The 19,826-nt window shown below is 41.5% G+C and overlaps 1 protein-coding gene across 1 annotated transcript in view; it reads right to left on the bottom strand.

The window, feature by feature from the left end:
- ADCY1 (adenylate cyclase 1) overlaps positions 1-19,826 on the bottom strand; it is a 1,911,278-nt gene that overhangs the window by 1,724,947 nt on the left and 166,505 nt on the right. The gene's annotated exons all lie outside the window — the stretch shown is intronic.

Below are 19,826 nucleotides of genomic sequence, written 5' to 3'. Positions count from 1 at the left end.
AAAAAAAATAGTCTCAAATATAATACAAAATGTCTGTTTGTAAGAATACATGCTCTTTTCTCATGTGCTTTTACAACAAAAGGAGCTATTAAATTGTCCCACACTTCATAACTGTCCATTTATTTGTCTTGTTTACTTTAAATCCTTATCACATACTTCCATTTTTCATTTTTTTCTACCTTTTCTGCTACTGCCCTTTTGCTTTTGTTTTACTTTCTCTGCATATGTATCCTTTTCCATGTCAATATTATTCTTCAGGATTGTCTCTGCATCCTCTCTTTGTATTTTCTCCATAACGTCCCCTAGGAAATTACTCCTTTATTTTCTGGCTCACTCTGCATCACCATTTCTTTAAGTAAATCATCACACAACCTTCCCCACTGAAGGGGTGTCCACCATTTGCTGACATATCTCCATCAAACAGATTTCTTTTAAACATCTCAAAATCCTGCACACATTCTCTGGTCTCAATATTTGCTTTCTCCTCCATTTCTCTCACGACTCCATTATCTCCTTCTCTCTCCATCTGCCTCCATATTTCTCTCGACTGCCTCTACGCCTGGAATGGAAACAGGAACTGCTCCTGCAAAATGGGTCCCACTTACAGCAGTGATGAGTAGGGGATGTTCCCCAGCATCCTGGCCAAATTTCTCTTAGTAGTGCAAATGTCATTTCAGGTCTCCCTAAAATGAGGCTACTCGCCTAGTTGGACTAGCCCAGTCAACAAAGGATAAATAAAAATTAAAAAAAAAAACATTTGTTAAACAAGTAAGCCCACTGGACACAGTCCCATTTCAGGGGTGACCCAGGAGAAATGTCTGATTAATGGACTTGTTCAAGGTCACACAGTAAGCAAATAAGAGGCTAAGAGAGTCAAACCCTGTACCACAGGAACTACAGCTGTCAACTCACTGCAACAACTGTCAGACATTTATTACCTGTACCAGGGAACATCCCTATAATCTTCTAAGGTGTACAGAAATACTTATCCAGACACTTCCAGGTGAACACTCTGAACTTCCTGAATCTTTTCCCTGATAGCACACATATATCCTCTGGGTCTATATTGATTTATTGAAGTTTCAAAACTTTGAAACTGATATGGTCGGCACCATATCATCAAAGTTTTGAAACATCAAACGTTTTAACAGAAATCTCTGTAAGGGAAGATTTCCCTTTCTGCACTGTAGTGCGATCTTGGAGTTGGTATATTTAAGTAGCGGGAGGGTGCAGGGGGGCTTGCCCCCCCCCCTGCTTGAAACGTTTAGGTAAGTTATTCTCTTTTTTTTTTTTTTTTACATATTCTAAGTTTTAAAACTTCGATGATATGGTCTTGACCATATCAGATTCGATGTTTTAAAACTTCGATTATGTGATATAGACGCTATCCTCTCATCTGCTTGCACATAAACCAACCATAAGGGTATTCTTCCTCTCCATTATTAACTTACATACATACTTACTGTTGATTTATCAACCCTCTGCATTGTCTTATATGGCCTAGTGCCAATTACCCTTTCAATACATCCGTATCTTCTCAATTATATCACCCACTTGACCATTTCAAGTCAGTTCTCCTCCTCTAGTTTACTTATCCAGTTTTCCTCCACCTGTCTTCTAATAGCTTGATATTGCAGGAAAACACCTGGCAGAAGATTAAATCTTACTTCTGCATTCTCCAGTGGAATTAGTTCCCCCAGATAACACCTGTTTCCAGTACTCCAATACCATTCATAATCTGTGCCACCTATAATCCATCTCTGCACCTCTTTCTCTACCGCAGAGAGCTCTCTCATTATACATTTCTGAAAAAATACACCACATTTTCTGCCAACAACATCCAGCACAGGCCATCATAAAAACTTAACCCTTCTACCCTTGATTACTTCTAGGAAATCATTCTGACCTAACCACAAGACGATCTCCTATAGCATATCTTTCTATTTTGTATTATAAACCTCTTCATGACATCTAATCCAAACAGACAGCAGGATCACATTAGAATGCAGTCTTAGATTCAGGGTTGCTAGTTCCCCTGTTGGTTTTTACAAATATATCCCATACTAACTCATCCATGGTTTGCAAGTCCCCTAAAAAGTCCCTCATTCATGCATGTAATGTCGACATTTTACTCTCCAATGGATGCAAAAAGGTGCATCCCAGGTAAAGAGCATGTGAGAGTACGTGCCATTTTAACACGTACACCCTCTGATCCAACTTCAAACTCCCCATATTATGTTTAATTTTCTGTATGGTTTCCATGTAGGATGTTTGATTGGAATCTTCATATGAAGGACCTAACTATACACTTATGTTTTAAAAGCATCTAGCTTCCATATTTCTGTGTACTGTTCTTTCAGCTCTAACTTACCTTCAGTGTTAACTCCAATGGCCTTTTTGTCTTAGTACTTTTGTAACCGAAAAAGTAGTCAAATTCTTTTAACAAATCAAATAACTCCTCATTATCCTCCCTGAGTTTTCACAATATCAGAGCTACATCATCTGTATATAATGCAATCTTCTTCTAAATTTCCCCATAGATAATGCCTTAATCAGGACCTTCTAATATGTATGGCCATCTACTCCAGGTGTAATACAAAGAGAAGTAGGGCTGATGAACATCCCTGCATTGTCCTTCGAGATAACCTTATTTCATCTGATAGTTCTCCCACCAGCTTCACCTTCACCTACACCTCTTGATACAACCTAGTAAGTAATGTTCAAAGTATTTCGGGTAGTCACATAACCTCCGAAACCATAAAGAGGTATACTCAGTCTACTCCTTTGAATGTCTTCTCAACATCCAGTAAGATAACTGTCACAACCCACCTGTAGTGATACTACATCTTGTATGATCATAAGGGTTCTCATAATATTGGCAACAGCCCATCTCACTTCCACAAATCCACACTGATAACCAGCCAAAAAGTGGGCTACTACTGGGGCTGACCATAATGGCCATAAAGATCTTGTAGTCATAGCTCAAGACGGATACTGGACAGCATGATTCAACACTGGTTTTGTCTTTCCCCTCTTTCACCACTACAATACCTTTCTGCCATGAAGGAGATAGATTTCCTTCCATTAACCTCTCATTAAACAGCTGTACCTATACCTGTACTAAACCTACACACACACACACACACACACACACACACACACACACACACACACACACACACACACACACACACACACACACTCTTCCAGACCTGTAAAGACATATCATTCTGTCCTGGTTATTTTCTTCTTCCTTAACATCTGCAATGAGATAAAAAATTCTACTGTTTTGCCACTGTGCTCCTAAATGTGTTAAAACCATCTGTAAAGTTTGAGCAATAAGGGGCCTTCCACAGTACCACTGAGTATCTAAAATGCTCTGCCATCATAAATATTTTATAATTCTGAACCATCTCTTCCATTTATGACTACAGAAAGATTTCTGTCATTATATCATACATCTGTCATCTTCACAAGCCTTCCTTCTCTAAACTGGTTGCCCCTGCCTTGCAAACAACATATTCCAACTGCCTGCTAACATCAATATTCTCTCTGTAAGACTACCTTTAAAACCTTCTCCCTCACCTTTGCATAACTAGGTTTTGGTAGGATATATATATATATATATATATATATATATATATATATATATATATATATATATACACACACACACACACACACACACACACACACACACACACATTTTGAAACTATTGGAATTACCCTCTGTAAGTTTCTTTACAGCCCACCAAACAAACATCTCTATCCTCTAAAACCATTTCTGCAGTCCACTGCAACTCATCATCTATCAATACCACTGCCTCCTCCTGCAGGTCTACTTCATAACACTGAAATTTCATAATGTTAAATTTCATAACATTGAGACCAAAACATTGAAACCTCAGAACATTGAAAGTGTACTTCAAAACATTGAAAACTACAATGCACATGTAAATAACATCCCCTCCAACTACACCAACACCTACCTAACAAACACACTTTCTACTATATTTCTTTAAGGGGGGCAAGCCCCCCTGCATTGCACTCCCATACTTCCTATAAATTAAATATACCAACTCCAAATTCGCACTACAGTGGAAAAAACGTTAATTTCCTAACCTCATAAACTGAGGTTAGGAAATTAACTTTTTTTGCACTGTAATGCAATCTTGGAGTTGGTATATTTAATTTATGGGGGGTGTGGGGGGCAGAGCCCCCCACATGGGGGGTGCATGGGGGCTTGCCCCCTTGCAGAAAGTGTGTTTGTTAGTTAGGTGGTGGTGTAGGTGGAGAAGATCTTATTTACTTGTCCAGTGTAGTTTTTAATATTATGAAGTACACTTTCAATGTTCTGAGTTTTCAATGTTTTGGGTTTTCAGTGTTTTGAATTTTCGATGTTATGGTCTCGAGGTTATGAAATTCAATGTTATGTAATTTCAATGTTATGAAGTAGACTCCCTCATCCATATCTCGATACGCCTAGATTGGGCCATTACATTATTGTTGCTCATCTGGTCAGGATAAAACAGACGAACAGTTGTGTGTTCGGTTCAAGCAGCTTTATTATATACAAACACATCAGGATTGAGGCTTAGTAACCTAAACTCAAATAAACTTATAAACAGACTGACTACGGCCCTCACGCAAGTTAACACTCTGGCTGTTCTGTCAAAATGGCACTGCTGCCTGCATGTGCTATTAATATGCACGTGCCCTCACTTTGAAATACTTCTTAAAGTTACAACACACGATCTATTCTACATCCTCCCTCTTTGAGGGAGGAGTGGTGCAGCGGTAGCGTTGTTGCCTCACAGCTAGAGGTTCTCCCGTTTGATTCTCGGATTGGGTTGGGAGTGCCTTCTGTGTGGAGTCTGCATGTCCTCCCCGCGGTCGAGTGTGCGTTCGAAAGACACGCATTGAATGGACGTGCCTTTGTTGAAGGGTGGGCGTCGGGCTGGCAACTCGACACCATAAAAACCAACTGCCAATCATTAGCGGACCGGAGTTCCGCTGTGGCGACCCCTAACCGGGAAAAGACGAAAGACAAACAACAACAACAACTGAAAATGACAACATTCATTGACATGCAATTATGCAGAACTAAATACAAATAAAACAATCATGTCCAGGTTGCTGTGTATTTTACACTAAGTCTAGAAATACGACCGGATTGTGACATAAAAATTAGAACTGGGTTTAGCAACAGGGACTGTCTTTAATGAATGTTCAACTTTGGGGACATCTGGGACACCATCAGGAATAGGTACTGAGACATGTCCTACAACAGGAACAGCGTCCAGATTGCTCTGAGATCTAGAGTCTGTATCACAGGTATGATGCTGTGATATCGATTCAGACACTGAAAGAAGATGCATGTGATTTCTTTTGTATCCTATACCCTCAGATTCCACTAAGTAGGATCTTGGCTTGACACATATACTGCTCACTTGACCAATTTGATCAAAACTTTTCGTTGTTTGCATCCTCACTATCTGTTCTTCTTTCACTTTAAAAAAAATCTGCTCATTTTATCATAGCTAGACTTCTGAAAGGAAGGCTTTTTAAATAGTTGGGCTTTGATTGTTCTGGCATTTTTAGCATTAGGCACCAACAAACTGGAACTGATAGGCAAGGTTGCTCTGGTTTGCCTAGACAGAAGTCTCTGAGCAGGTGAGCCAAGAAAGTTGTCATGGAGAATATTTCTGAGATTAAGCAAATTCAAGAAGACATTGGTATTGTCACGCTTTGACTTCTGTAGTAATTGCTTTGCACTTCATGCTCAGCCAGGCCGTTTGACTGGGGGTATTCTGGACTGTTAGTAATATGGATAAAGTCCCACTCTTTTGCATATTTCTGAAATAACTGACTGGTAAACTGGGTACCATTGTCATAAATAACTTTTTGTGGACTACCATGGACTAAGTGAGGTTTCAACTTAGTAATAACAGTACTGGACGTTAGGTTAGATAGCAGACTGATCTCAAAACAATTCGAATAAGAGTCTACAAACACTAAGTAATTCTGATTGTTCCACTCAATTGTGTCAGTGGCTACTGTTGACCAAGTTATTTCAGGAATCTGGCTTAGCTGAAGTGGCTCTTTTTGCAAATGCGGTTTAGTACTATTGCATACTAAACAAGAAAAGTACTTTATGAATGTCTTTCGATAGATAAGGCCGAAATACTAGTCCTCTTGTCCTTCTTTTGATAGCTTCGGAGCCTGGGTGGCAACGATGCAAAATCCGGATGTACTCATGTTGTAAGGAAGGAGTAACAACAGCTTTAGGACCTTTGAAAATTATACCATCTTCCATCAACATCTCATCTCTGTACGGAAAAAAGGGCTGCACTTCTGTTGGTACACAAGACTACTTTGATGCCTATCCAACATTGATGAAGTAGTTGAGCTTTTGCAAAACTGGATCAGTCTTTGTATGATCTCTTAGCTCAAGTCTTGTGGTAGAAAAATTACGCACCTCCATGACATCTAAATCAACATTTTCTGCATCAAGTTTACTGTGGTATTTCTGGGCGATCTGGTTTCTGGCCAATCTGGATAAGGTATCAGCCAGATAAAGAAGTTTGCCTTTTGTATAGACCATTTTGAAGTTGTACTTTTGTAATCTGAGCATCATTCTTTGTAGTCTTGCTGGAGCTGTATGCATTGGCTTCTTTAAATAGTGACTAGAGGCTGATGATCAGTCTCAATCTGGATAACTTGGCCATAAATATAATCATGGAACTTCAAACATGCGAGTACAATTGCCAAAAGTTCCTTCTCAACTTGAGCAAACTGCATCTCAGTTTGGGTAAGAGTTCTAGAAGCATAGGCTGCTGGTCTGCCCTTTTGAAGACTAACTCCACCAAGACCAAACTTTGAAGCATCACAGGAAAGAATTACTGGTTTGTGGACATCATAATATCTTAATGTAGGTGGACTGGCAATTTTTTGTTTAAGGTCATCAAATGCTCTCTGGCGTCATTCTAACTATGACCAGGCAACATTTTTGCATCTCAGCTGTCTTAAAGGTGCTGATAATTCACTGAAGTCTGGTATAAACTTGCCCAAATAGTTAACCATACCAAGGAAACCCTATAAGGCTTGGACATTGTCTGGAGCTGGTATCTTAAGAATGGCTGTTTGTTTGGAAGGTTCTGGTCATAAGCCTGTACTGGTAAATAAATGACCTACATAAGTAACTTCTGGTAGTCTGAATTTACATTTCAGAGGATTGAGCATTAGGCTCACTTCACGTGCTCTGTCCAGAACTTTCCTTGAGGTTTCCATCATGCTCTGCTTCACCATTACCTCCAACTAGCAAATCATCTACTATTACAGCACACGGATAACCTGAAAAAATTTGCTCCATTGCATGCTGAAAGGCTTCACTGGCAGAATTTAATCCAAAAGGCATTCTGAGAAATCTGTACCTACCAAATGGGGTACTGAATGCAGACAGTAGTGAAGATTTGTGATCAAGCATTACTTGCCAAAATAAACTCTCTGCATCTAAGACAGAAAAAACAGTGGCATTTGGCATGAGGGTAACAACCTCCTCAACTGTACGCATAGGATGGTGATTCTGATTTCATCTGAGCTTTTCTTGTGAGCAACTACCATAGAAGATACCTATTCAGTTGGGTCTGTGACTGGACACATCACACCATGTTGCACCATTTTATCTAACTGGAAGATACCTATTCAGCTGGTTCTGTGACAGGACAAATCACACCATGTTGCACCATTTTATCTAACTGGACCTTGACTTTGTCCTGCATAGCTATCAGAACTTTTCTCACTGGTCTGACCACTGGACTGACCCCTGGATCTAATTTCATGGAGTATACAACTGGAAGTTTGCCTAGCTTGTCTTCGAAAATATCTGCAAGAGAAAATAGCATCAGTGAAACTGGAACTAGGACATGTGCTTACATAATGGACTTCTTTGATAAAAGAAAGCAGTTTCATTCTTAAACTGTCTTTGAGACCTAATAATGACTGCACAGGTCTTCTGAATACATAAAATTGCAAGATGTAACTGTTCCCGGCTGAATAGCATGAAAGCACTACTGATCCTTCGGTTTAAATCTCTTCACCTCCACAAGCAACAAGCTTCGTACAAATGGCCAAATTAAGTTGTCCACCAGTTCTTACTCTAGCAAATGTTTCTGCTGACATAACATTGCACTTTGAACTCTGTTGGTTTACCATTGATCAAGACAGTACAAAACACTTTGTTCTTTGCCAACAAATCTACTACATTAACCTTTCCACCAACCACTGATACACCATCTACATAGAAAGTTGAGTTGTAGCTTTCTATATGATCAACTTGCTTTTCTGACCTTTCTTAATAAATGAATGAGGCTTGCTTGATTTACAAAACTTTTGAAAGTGGTTTTACACTTGCGGCATTGCTGGCCAAATTCTAAACACTTTTTGCTTTTAGACTCATGACTGGCACGAGAATTACAACAGTTAACAATAAGACTTGACTTTGGTTTTGCTGACTCACCCTTATACTACACGGAGCATGTCCGTTTTACTGAGCTAGTCTTAGAACTTGCTGGAAAGTTACGGGCTCTCCCTGGAAATCCTACAGGGGCTGCAGCTGCCATGTGCTTAGGCCTGTATCTGCTAGCCACATGCTGCATGCTGTCTGCAATTACTCTAGAAGCTGCTGAAACCATGTTCTTTATCACTTGCAATCATATTTGTGTGCCTTTCTGTAAGCTCATTTATCTGACAAATCTCTATAGCTTTGCTCAACGTTAAATCGCTGTCGCAAAGATAAATCTTTCTTACTGCAGCATTATTAACACCACACACAAGCCTGTCTTTTATCAGCTCGTCTTTCAAATCACCAAACCTACACATTTTTGCTTTGTTTCTCAAGTCAGTAATATAAGTTGCAAAAGTTTCTCCTGGCTTTTGGTCTCTTGTATAAAATAGGTGCTTCTCCAATGTTTCAGATGTGGAGCTTTTCTCCCCGGGCCTCTGCTGAAAATGGACCTACGTCCAGTCGGACACTCCCGGTCAACAAATTTAAATAAATAAATAAATAAATAAAATTTGCCTGGGGGGCTTGCACATTTCTCTAAATTTATGTTTCAAGCACTCAGGGTCCTCCCTTGATTCAGCTTCTACAACGTATCGGTTTTCTCCTGCATATACTGCTGGTGCATACATAAATGAATGCTTTCTCTCAATGGCTTCTGACCCCGCTAAGTTAAGCAAAATAAATGCCTACATACATGCATCTTTATCAGAAAAAGCTGCTTGTATGAAAATATTGTACTCTTGCTCAAATACTTTCCAATTCTCTGCAATATTACTATCAAACACAAGTGGATTAGGTCTGCTAAATGCCTCTGCCATATCAATACACAGCAATAAAGACCCCTGGAATAATGTACAAACATACACACATATACATCAGAAATTTATGCCAGAATTTGTAATTATGCCCAATAGCACAATAGACTTTTAAAAATAACGGTAGTTTGTAAAATAAGTCTCCATAGCACAAGAACACTTTGAAACCAATATACTTTGCGAAACAACTCCTTATCAGTGTAAGAAACACTTTGAAATAATCACACTCTGTGAATGAACTGTATACAGCAAAAGAAACATCTCAAAATGACTGCACTTTGCGAAATAACTCTTTGAAATGACTGCACTTTGCAAATAAAATGTACACAGCACAAGAAACTTTTTGAAATGACTGTATTCTGACTGCACTTTGCAAAATAATTGTAGTTTGCACACAGTAAACTCTTCGAAATAATTATACTGTAATAAAGTACACAATGCAAACACTTTGCACACACTGAAATATTTTGAAAAACTCTAGTTATACTCTGAATAGCACTGGTCAATGCAAAATAGTAACTCATATCAAAACATGGTTGTTGTTGTTTGTCTTTCGGCTTTTCCCGGTAAGGGGTCACCACAGCGGAACTCCGGTCTGCTAATGACTGGCAGTAGATTTTTACGAAACGCCGAGGTGCCAGCTCGACGCTCAACCTTCAACAAAGGCACGCCCATTTACGCACGCATGTCTTTCGAATGCTACCCAACGACGGGGAGGACATGCAGACTCCGAACAGAAGGTACTCACAAGCCCAGCCGAGAATCGAACGGGAGAACCTCTTGCTGTGAGTTAACAATGCTACCGCCATACCACCGCGGCATCTAACTCATATCAAAACATGGTAGTTTACTGAAAAAAAAAAAAAAACATGCAGTTGCCTTGCTTTTTTTTATGCTTATGCTTATTTTGCCCTTTTATTGTATTTGTTATGATTATTTGACTTCTTACCAGCCTCGTTACACTTTTCTTGTGCTTGTTTTAATTTTAACATGCTTGTTATGTAAATCAGAAGTAACTCTGAACACCCACATAAGGACTTCTGACAATTCTATCAAATATTGTGGTTTTGAATATTTCATTTAATCAATAATGTGTTTTGTGCCTTTCTTTTGATTAATAATGCATTTTGTGCTACTCGTTTAATTAATAATGTGTTTTGTGCTTTGCGAATACTTCGTATCGTTTTCTTTACAAAATAAATCATTTATGCAAGTTTTGGTTACCTGTAGTTCATTTCTGGCCTTTTTTAATCTTTTGAGCACTGTTATCATCCAATCTGCTCAATATGCCTCGACTGTTAACTCTGCAACTCATGGCTTGAAGAAGTTGCACTCTCTATCCTGGTTCTGACACCATGTCACTCATCCATTCAAGACAAAACAGATGAACAGTTGTGGGTTTGGTTCAAGCAGCTTTATTATATACAAACACATAAGGATTGAGGCTTAGTAACAAACTTAAATAAACTTGTAAACAGACTGACTACTGCACTCATACATGTTAACACTCTAGCTGTTCTCTCAAAATGGCACTACTGTCTGCACATGCTCTCTATTTATTTGCATGTGCCCTCACTTTGAAATGCTTCTTAAAGTTACAACACACGCTCTCCTCTACAGTTATATCTTTTCTTTGCTGGCTTGCCCTGTTCTTCATTCACATTGGCACCTTCCTTCTTCACTATGTTTAAAATTCTATACCATGTCGCTGGATTCATTAGCCCATGTTCATTCTGCACCAAGATTTTAATAGTATCCATCATTTAACTTATTCCCTCCCCTCCCACTTAAATTCAGGGCTTTTTTTTCTTGTTGCTGATGTACCATTTCCTTACCTACATCAAGCTGTATAGCTCACATTCTTTCAACTTGGCTGATTTTAAAGCATAAAAAGTCACCTTTCCCCCATCCTATTGCATAAACACCATAATAATATGCATAATCCTAACTATAGAAACATAAACCTTCCAAGGTCGTGGACTTCAATCCAAAATTCTGCACAGACCATTTGTCTCGCCTCTTCTTTCTCCACCAGGTGGGTGCATTCCAATAATACATTGAAACACACTCTTCCCTTCACCTCTCACTTCCTAGTACCTCACAACTGTTCAGAGTTTCACAGAATGTCTAATTTTTGCCTCATATTTTTTGTCTGTTCCTCATTCGATTTGTGGTTTTCTTGCAAATCACTGAGTTGAAGTCACACTTCAGTCACAAACTTTATATCATTCAAAAAATGTACACTACCAACAAAACCTGTTATTCTAGAAACTTTCTACATTCATATGAGCAACATTTAAAATCTGTTCTTATTTGTTGTTCTTTCTCCCCCATTGTTTTAGGCTTTGCCCAGATTTCTTTAAGAGGTTGAGAGATATGTCTATATTTTTTATGTAAAAGAAGTCAGACCATGTGTGTGTGCTCCATGTATGTTTGTTGCCCTTACAGACCATGTGTTTGTGCTTCATGTACGTTGCTTGCCCTTACAGACCATGTGTTTGTGGTTCATGTACGTTGCTTGCCCTTACAGACCATGTGTTTGTGGTTCATGTACGTTGCTTGCCCTTACAGACCATGTGTTTGTGCTTCATGTGGAATGTGGAAGTTTTTGGACACTCTAAATGATTAATGACTGAACTATTGGTTGGTTATGCTTTTTTTAGCATACTGAACGGATGGAGCATACATATATGGTGACTTTTGGTTCATTTATTTTGTTCACTCTGTTAATTTGGGTAACCATCTATACATGGTGATAAGAAAACGTTCTTCAGTATAAACTGTATCAGCTTATTTAATTCTCATTATATATTATATAGGCCGGATTTACGAAGGCTTGCAGGGAGTCTAACAGTAGAGTAAGACTCCATGCAGCCAACATGTCTGCCGAGCGATCCAGGAACAGCCGGCAGGGGTGTGCAAGAGAGCTCCTAAAACGACTCTTGCACGGACAGGGTTAGTTTATGCAAATTACCTCATTTGCTGCTGAAAGCTATGCAAATGAGGTAAATTTGCGATCCAGGAAACACTAACCTGTCCGAGTAAGAGTAGTGTTATTTGCAGAAATGTACTCAGTAGGCAACTGAGTACCGTTCTGCAAATAGCAAAACGGAGCCATGACAGCTCCAAATAAAGGATGCATCCAGTTGATGAAGCATGCCAATGGCCAAATATACGGCCATTGGCATTTTTATGTGTTGTAAAATAATAAAAAAAATATTTTTTTTCCTCGATCTCTGCTGTTTAAGCATAGCGCAGCGCCGCGCAAATGTGCGGCGCTCTAAAAACCAGAAAAACAAAAAATAAAAGCCACAAATAGGGATTTTATTCAAAATATTCATCTGCCATGCAAGTGAATGGCAGGCTGAAGACAACATGGCTACTGAGTAGAGGTTGCTAAGGGGGGAAGCTCAGCCTGAGAGAGGTAACCAAGCATTAGTAGGCAATCCTATGCAAATGAGGATAAGGATAGTGAATCCCAATTTTTCCTACTATGTGAACCATGTCCCTAGAGTGTAAGAGTAGGATAAGGGAAGTAACAGAGTCGAAGATGGGTGACATCATGAGGGGATATGTATCAAAAAGACTGTAAGCTCATTTGAGCAGAGTGGCATGTGTTTGCTGTGAGTTACTCAGGACTAAAAGAGGTGTGTCTACAGTTGTCTAAACTGAAATCCAGAAAATGAAGTTGTATGCCGTGGCTATCACTAAAGTTTCTTGCAAAGCTGCCTACACTTTGTGCGCGTGTGTGCTCACGTGTAAACCCGTCTAAGCCTGTGTGTGCTCCCGTGTAAGCCTGTGTAAGGCCGTCTAAGCTTGTATACATGAATGTGCGCCCGCCTAAGCCTGTGTAAGCTTGTGTAAGCCTGTGAGCGCGCGTGTGCGCTCGTCTGCGTGTGTTTGTGCTTCTTTGTGCGGCGCTGCCCCCTGTGGAAACTGAAAGGGAAAAGGAAGGAAAAGAAGTAGTAGGAAGTAAACCAAGGAGAACTAGCACAGCTGCCAGGTGAAATCAATCAGAATCAGCCAATTACACAGGCAGTACACTAGCCCAGCCCAGCCGAGCCCAGCACTTAATCTCTGCAAACAACATTCCCCCATGTTTTTCTCAGAAACACTGCAGTCAACAAAGAGAAGTGAAAACTTAAAAAGCTTAAACTGAGACATAAAAATGTTAGGGACTGCCATTGCTGTTATAAGGCAACATGTGCAAGATGCTGAGGGCGGTGCCATTGCGAATGCCGCTGAGCAACCCACAGTGAGGAGACGGAGAAGAGTGTACAGACCCAAGGTAACCTACCAGGGGCTACATGAGCTGGAGATAGTAGAGCGCTATAGAGTGGACAGAGACCTCCTGCAGCAAATTGTTGAGCTGTGCAGGCCACGCCTCACACACAGAACCAACAGAGGGGAACCCATCCCAGTGGAAACCAAGGTAAGTGTTGGCCTAAGAATACTAGCAACAGGTACCTTCCAGAGACCAACTGGTGATATGATGGGGATTTCACAGGCATCAGCATCAAGGGTACTGCACCATTTCCTGAATGCTATGTCACCACATGTCAGTGATCATGTATATTTCCCCAATTCCCGTGAGGTATTGGCCAGCAATATGCGTCTCTTCCAGCAAATAGCGGAATACCCTGAGGTAGTGGGTGCAACTGACTGCACGCACATCAAAGCACCAGCTGGTGAGCAGGGTAGGGCCTACATCAACCGCAAGGGCTTCCACTCCATCAACTGCCAGGTTGTGTGTGATGCCCAGGGCATAATACTGAATGTGTGTGCTGGCTGCCCTGGAAGCTACCAGGATTCCCATATCTGGCATCGGTCGCAGCTGTACCAGACATTTGCCAATGGGGACATCCCTGATGGTCACCTAGTGGGGTATGCTGGATACGCACTGGAGCCGTGGCTGATGACACCCATCAGAAATGCCACACACACCTGAGCAAGAACTCCATAATGAGGCACAAACACGAAATGTAATTGAGCGTGTGTTTGGGATGCTCAAGTCATGGTTCTGTTGCCTGGACACATCTGGTGGAGCCTTGCAGTACTCACCAACTACATGTACCCAAATTGTCATGGTATGTGCCATGCTACACAGTATGATCCTGCGAAAACAGCTGCAGCAGGAACAGCATGGGGCAGGGCCAAACAGCCCCCCCACCATTGCCAAGGCCTGCACAGACACAGCATGACTCGGAGGAGGAACAACCTGAGTATGCCCCTGTAGGCAGAAGGAGGCGTGCCCAGTATGCCTTGTCCTTGGCAAAGAGGCAACGCACAGCACATACACTGGCTCAGTAGGAACCATGGAAATGATACCTCTCTCTGACTCACACATAAAATAAAAGGGATGCCTAACTTGACACTACCTGCTTCCAAACATGTATAGGCAGTGTAGTATGTGCATCCAACATAGGCAGCCCTGCAGCACCACCTGAGGCATGATGGCCATGTTTTAAGCAATATAAAGTAGTGCTAAGCAGCTTTCACCAATATATAGTATATGTAAACAAAATTGCTCGTGCAATGTTGGGAAAGGTCAGGGCAAGTTGAGCAAAGTCACTTAAACATGCTCATATCTTCTTTACTGTTCCTTAAGCAGTCTGGTCTGGCCAGCATGAAAATAAAAAGCAGTGACAGGCCTTGAACCCAGGATACTGTGCACTATAGTCACAGTACTGAACCACTAAGCCATGATAGCATTTCAGTGGCACAGACACAGCATGACAATTGTACACTAATGCAAACACAAAGCAATGCTGTATCATGCCCCTAAAGAGTCAAATGGGTAACCTTCCCAACACACCTATGCAGACAGAGAACATCAGGCCAGGCATAGTGAAGTGAGTTGTGTAGGCTATGAAGTCGCAAGCTAATATACATGACATTGGACTCTAAGATCTGTAGTACAGTAGTATGCCTCAAGCCATTACGATAGGCAACAGTACAGACTGTAATGGTGTCCTGTACATAGCAGTGCAGGCACAGCAAATGTGTATAAGTGTCAGGTGAAACCCACATCCTATGTACACCCACAGTAACAATCCTGTGTGCCCACGGGTAGAAATGTACAAAGAATAGCTGTCCCTTCTGTATGTAGAAATGTTGATAAGTCTATGCAAAGTGTCTCATGGAAGCCCTGCAGGCACAGCATGATCCCTGTTAATCTATGACACAAAGGTGAGCCCTGCTGTAACCATACACATATAGTATAAATGTGTATACTGTGCTTGCTCACACACTCCAACAAATGTAGTGGATTTCATTCAGCATCACACTGAAAGGTCATACTGGGCATGCTCACACACTTAAAGAAATGAAGCAAATGTCAGGCAGGAAGATACTGAAAGGTCATACTAGGCATGCTCACACACTTAGGCTAAATACGGATGTGATAATAAGGGAATCTATGGACAAATGTGTATAGTCATCTCCACTTCCAGAAACACATTCACAAAGTGGTCTGAAAATCCTGCTATGTGTTCACACAAACTGCCAAGGTCTGTGCATGTAGGTCAAAGGAGGTTGCCACTACTCAGCAGTCATCAGACCTGTCAGAGAGTACCACAACACACTTGCGATGAATGTGACTAGGCACGTACAGCAGCTAGAAACACCAATGAAGTACCTTAACAAGAGAATTACTGGCCTCAAATAGTTGCCCCATGCAACAAGACTGAAATGTAACTCAATCTGTATTCTGTTGCATACTGTCTACTCAGGAGATCTCTGCCCAACAGAGAGGTCCATGTCATGGTTACACTCAGATCTGTTCTGAGTTACAGCTCAATGGCACTAAATGTACAGAGCCAACTGATATTGCCAACATCCTGGCAGATAGGATCAGTGTTAACTTTACTCCCCTCTCACTCATGAACGAGCACATGTCTGTAATGGAAGACTGCAACATTGCTGTCATCACGGCTGCACAGGTAAAAAACACTCTCCAAAGCCAGTATCACAGCAGCCATGGGACTAGATAACTTCCCAGGCTGCGTAGTATCTACTTCCCTGAAGTAAACATTAACATGGAAGGCCTGTGGCTACTGAAGTTTCCAGAGGACTGCAAACTAGGAGCCATCATTGTAAACACTAAAGATGTGGACATCCTACAAAAGGGCCTCACTGAGACAGATGGCTGTTGTCCAAGCCATGGGCTGTAGCTCAATGTCAAAAGGTACATTATCATCACCTTTGTTAAAAACACTGTAGCCAAGAACTACAACATAGGTGGTAGTATACTTCACACTGTAAGTGTGACAAGAGGCCCTGGGTCACAGGTGGACAGTGGATACAACTGTGATGAGCACAGTCCCACAGTAGTCAGGAAACCCTCTTATGTGACACACCTCATCCAAAACGTGTCTCATGCAAAATAAAAGAGGACATTGTTCCCCTCTACTCACCACTCACTAGAACTATAAAAGAGTACAAAGCCACTGCTGCTCTGTACCTCACAAGACAACTACAACAACTGGAAAGCCAGCAGCAATACCTCACAAAGAGCATTAGTGGCCTGAAATACATGCCATACACAGAACATCGCAAAATACTCCATCCGTACTCCCTTGCATATCACTTACTCAGAGGTGTTCACTGCCTAACATACAAAGCTATGTCAAACACTCACAATCACTCTGACCTTTGGACCCAAGACCACGAGTGAAATACAAAAGGAAGGCGTGCAGCCATTTACCTTATGGATATCCACACCTTCAGGTTACTGGCACAGCATGAGGCATTGGAGACCATGCAAGTGCAACTAACATTGGGCAAAGCTGCCCATCAGATTGTAGCCTGCTACAGATCACGTACCTTATCTCAAGAACCTCACTCAGTATTCTGCAGAACAATGGCAAATATAAAGGTCCTATCAAACACCATTATATGAGGAGATTACAACTACCCAAACATTGAGTGGGTGAATTACTCGTATACAATGTCCTTTGCCCAATGTGTCCTAGAGTTAAGAAACTCTTAACACCCTGGAACAGCTGGTCAGCACACCCACTAGAGGTGACAACATACTTGAGATGATCATCACCAACATGGGGTACCAGCGTTCCACAACAGAGATAAACCCCCCGCTGGTAATATCAGATCATTAAGTAATCACACTGGACATCCACATCCCACCCCCACACCCAGTCAATGAAACCACTGTGAAGACATTTGCAAAAGCAAATTGCACACTCAAAGACCAAAGTGGAACATTCCGAAGACCCCTTGCTATAGGATAATGGTACGCAATCTGCAGAATCATTTACAAGTGCATCCTATGAGCATCTACAGGGATGCATGGAATGAGATATCACAAATAAAACCAAGATGCACTCCTCCAAAAATAGGACAACAAGCAGGTGTTTGTAGTCCATAAATAAGCTAGACAAGAGAAGGAGGAAACGAACACATGATAGATCCAACTTTACTAAAGGAAAGGCATCACTGATCATTATCAGGAAGAAACAATGATCGCTCATAAAATAATCCAAGGACGGTTTCTAAAGACAAATAGCCAAGGAATGTAAGAATAACAACCACAAAGCCTTCGGTAGCTATACCAGACATGTAGGTGTCAACGTCCAAATATGCTGTCAGCTACTGAAAAAAGGAATGACATACACCAAACCAACTTTCATTGCCGACACCCAGGGGGACATGTCCAGTGTAAACTCCCCCCCATCACCCCCAAAAGGGCCTGTGTCCATCACAGAAGGATGCAGAGACCCAGACGTCATGGACATGCAGGTAAAGACAGCCCTCACCAAAGCTAGGAACACAGCATCAATGTGACTGTATGTTGTCCCAGGCTGCATCTTACACTAGGCCCATAAGGAACTACACCCTCACCTACATTCACTGTCCAGACTCAAGCGTACCACAGGCTATGTACCCAAAGAATGGCATACAGTAACAGTCATCCAGCTCCACAAAGGGTGTGCCAAAACAGAACCTGGAAACCATTGCTCAATATGTCTACTCAGCCGGGTCTACAGAGCTATTGAGCAAATTGTTATGGAACCCATACACTGAGACATTGGAGATCTCCAGACACTGGACTCTACACAACTTTGCCTTGTTAAAGGCAGAGCCTGGCTCATAAACCTAGTTGACTTATTTAAAACAGTTACCATGAACATAGATGGAGGTGAAAGTAGTCCACACAGCCCACCTGGACCTCACTAAGGGCTTACCACACCATTGCCCACTCTGTCGTCATGGACAAGTGTACCAGCTTGAACATTAACAGCTATGTCACAGGATGGGTGGCCAAGTGGCTCACGGATCAAACACACATGTTCATAGTTTTGGGTGCCATGTCCAACTCTAAGCCAGTCACAAATGGCATCACGCAGGTCTTGGTCCTGGGACCCCACCTGTTCAGTAGATACTGCTCAGAGGTACAGGCAAGCACGGCAGGTGTATGGCTGAACAGGTCTGCAGATGAATGTAAACTGTGGTCCATAATCGACTGTACATCTGACACAGACATCCTCCAGAAGTGTCTTACAGAGACAGATACCTGGTGTCAAAACAATGCCCTCAAGCTGAATGGCAAAGAATGCATAGTCATCCCCTTTGGGTAATACAAAGTGCACACAAATTACCACATAGGTGGTAATCCAGCATGTACGGAAAAAGTCATAATGGCCCTGGGGACACAGGTAGATAGTAAACTCACCTTTGATGATCACATGGCCAAAGTGTTTAGACATTCCTTCAATGTAGGCCATCTAATGTCACCTAATGTAACCTACTTCGTATAGTCTGATGATGTCACCATCCTACAAATATACCTGTGGAAAGTATAACTCCCAGTAATGTGTATAGCGCACCGTGTTAATGCGTACTCCTGTAGTATCATGAAGTAGTATGGTAGGGGTTTGAATCCTGCACTGGACAACTGTGTGTGTGTGTGTGTGTGTGTGCGTGGTCTCCTTGGGAAGGCACAACCTTTTAGGAGAGTAGTGAAACACCTCAAAAGTGGTAAACTAACCTTTGTCAAGTCCGATGAAGTCACCATCCTACAAATATACGTGTGGAAAAAGAACTCCCAGTAATATGTATAGCGCGTCGTGTTAATGCGTACTCTTCTAGTATCATGAAGTAGTTAGGTAGGGGTTTGAATCCTGCACTGGACAACTGTGTGCATGTGTTTGTGTGTGGTCTCCTTGGGAAGGAGCAACCTTTTAGGAGAGTAGTGAAACACCTCAAAAGTGGGAAACTAACCTTTGTCAAGTCTGATGATGTCACCATCCTACAAATATACGTGTGGAAAAAAGAACTCCCAGTAATATGTATAGCGCGTCGTGTTAATGCGTACTCTTCTAGTATCATGAAGTAGTTAGGTAGGGGTTTGAATCCTGCACTTGGTGAGTGTGTGTGCTGTATGTATGTGTGTGACACTGTTGGTCAGTGTGTTGTGGGTTTTGCTTTTA

The sequence above is a fragment of the Protopterus annectens genome, chromosome 3.part0 (assembly GCF_019279795.1).
Source record: "Protopterus annectens isolate FY-2018-M chromosome 3.part0, PAN1.0, whole genome shotgun sequence".
Classification (NCBI taxonomy): domain Eukaryota; kingdom Metazoa; phylum Chordata; order Ceratodontiformes; family Protopteridae; genus Protopterus; species Protopterus annectens.
The sequence above is the reverse complement of the archived record's forward strand: the minus strand, read 5'-3'. Positions and strand labels throughout refer to the sequence as shown.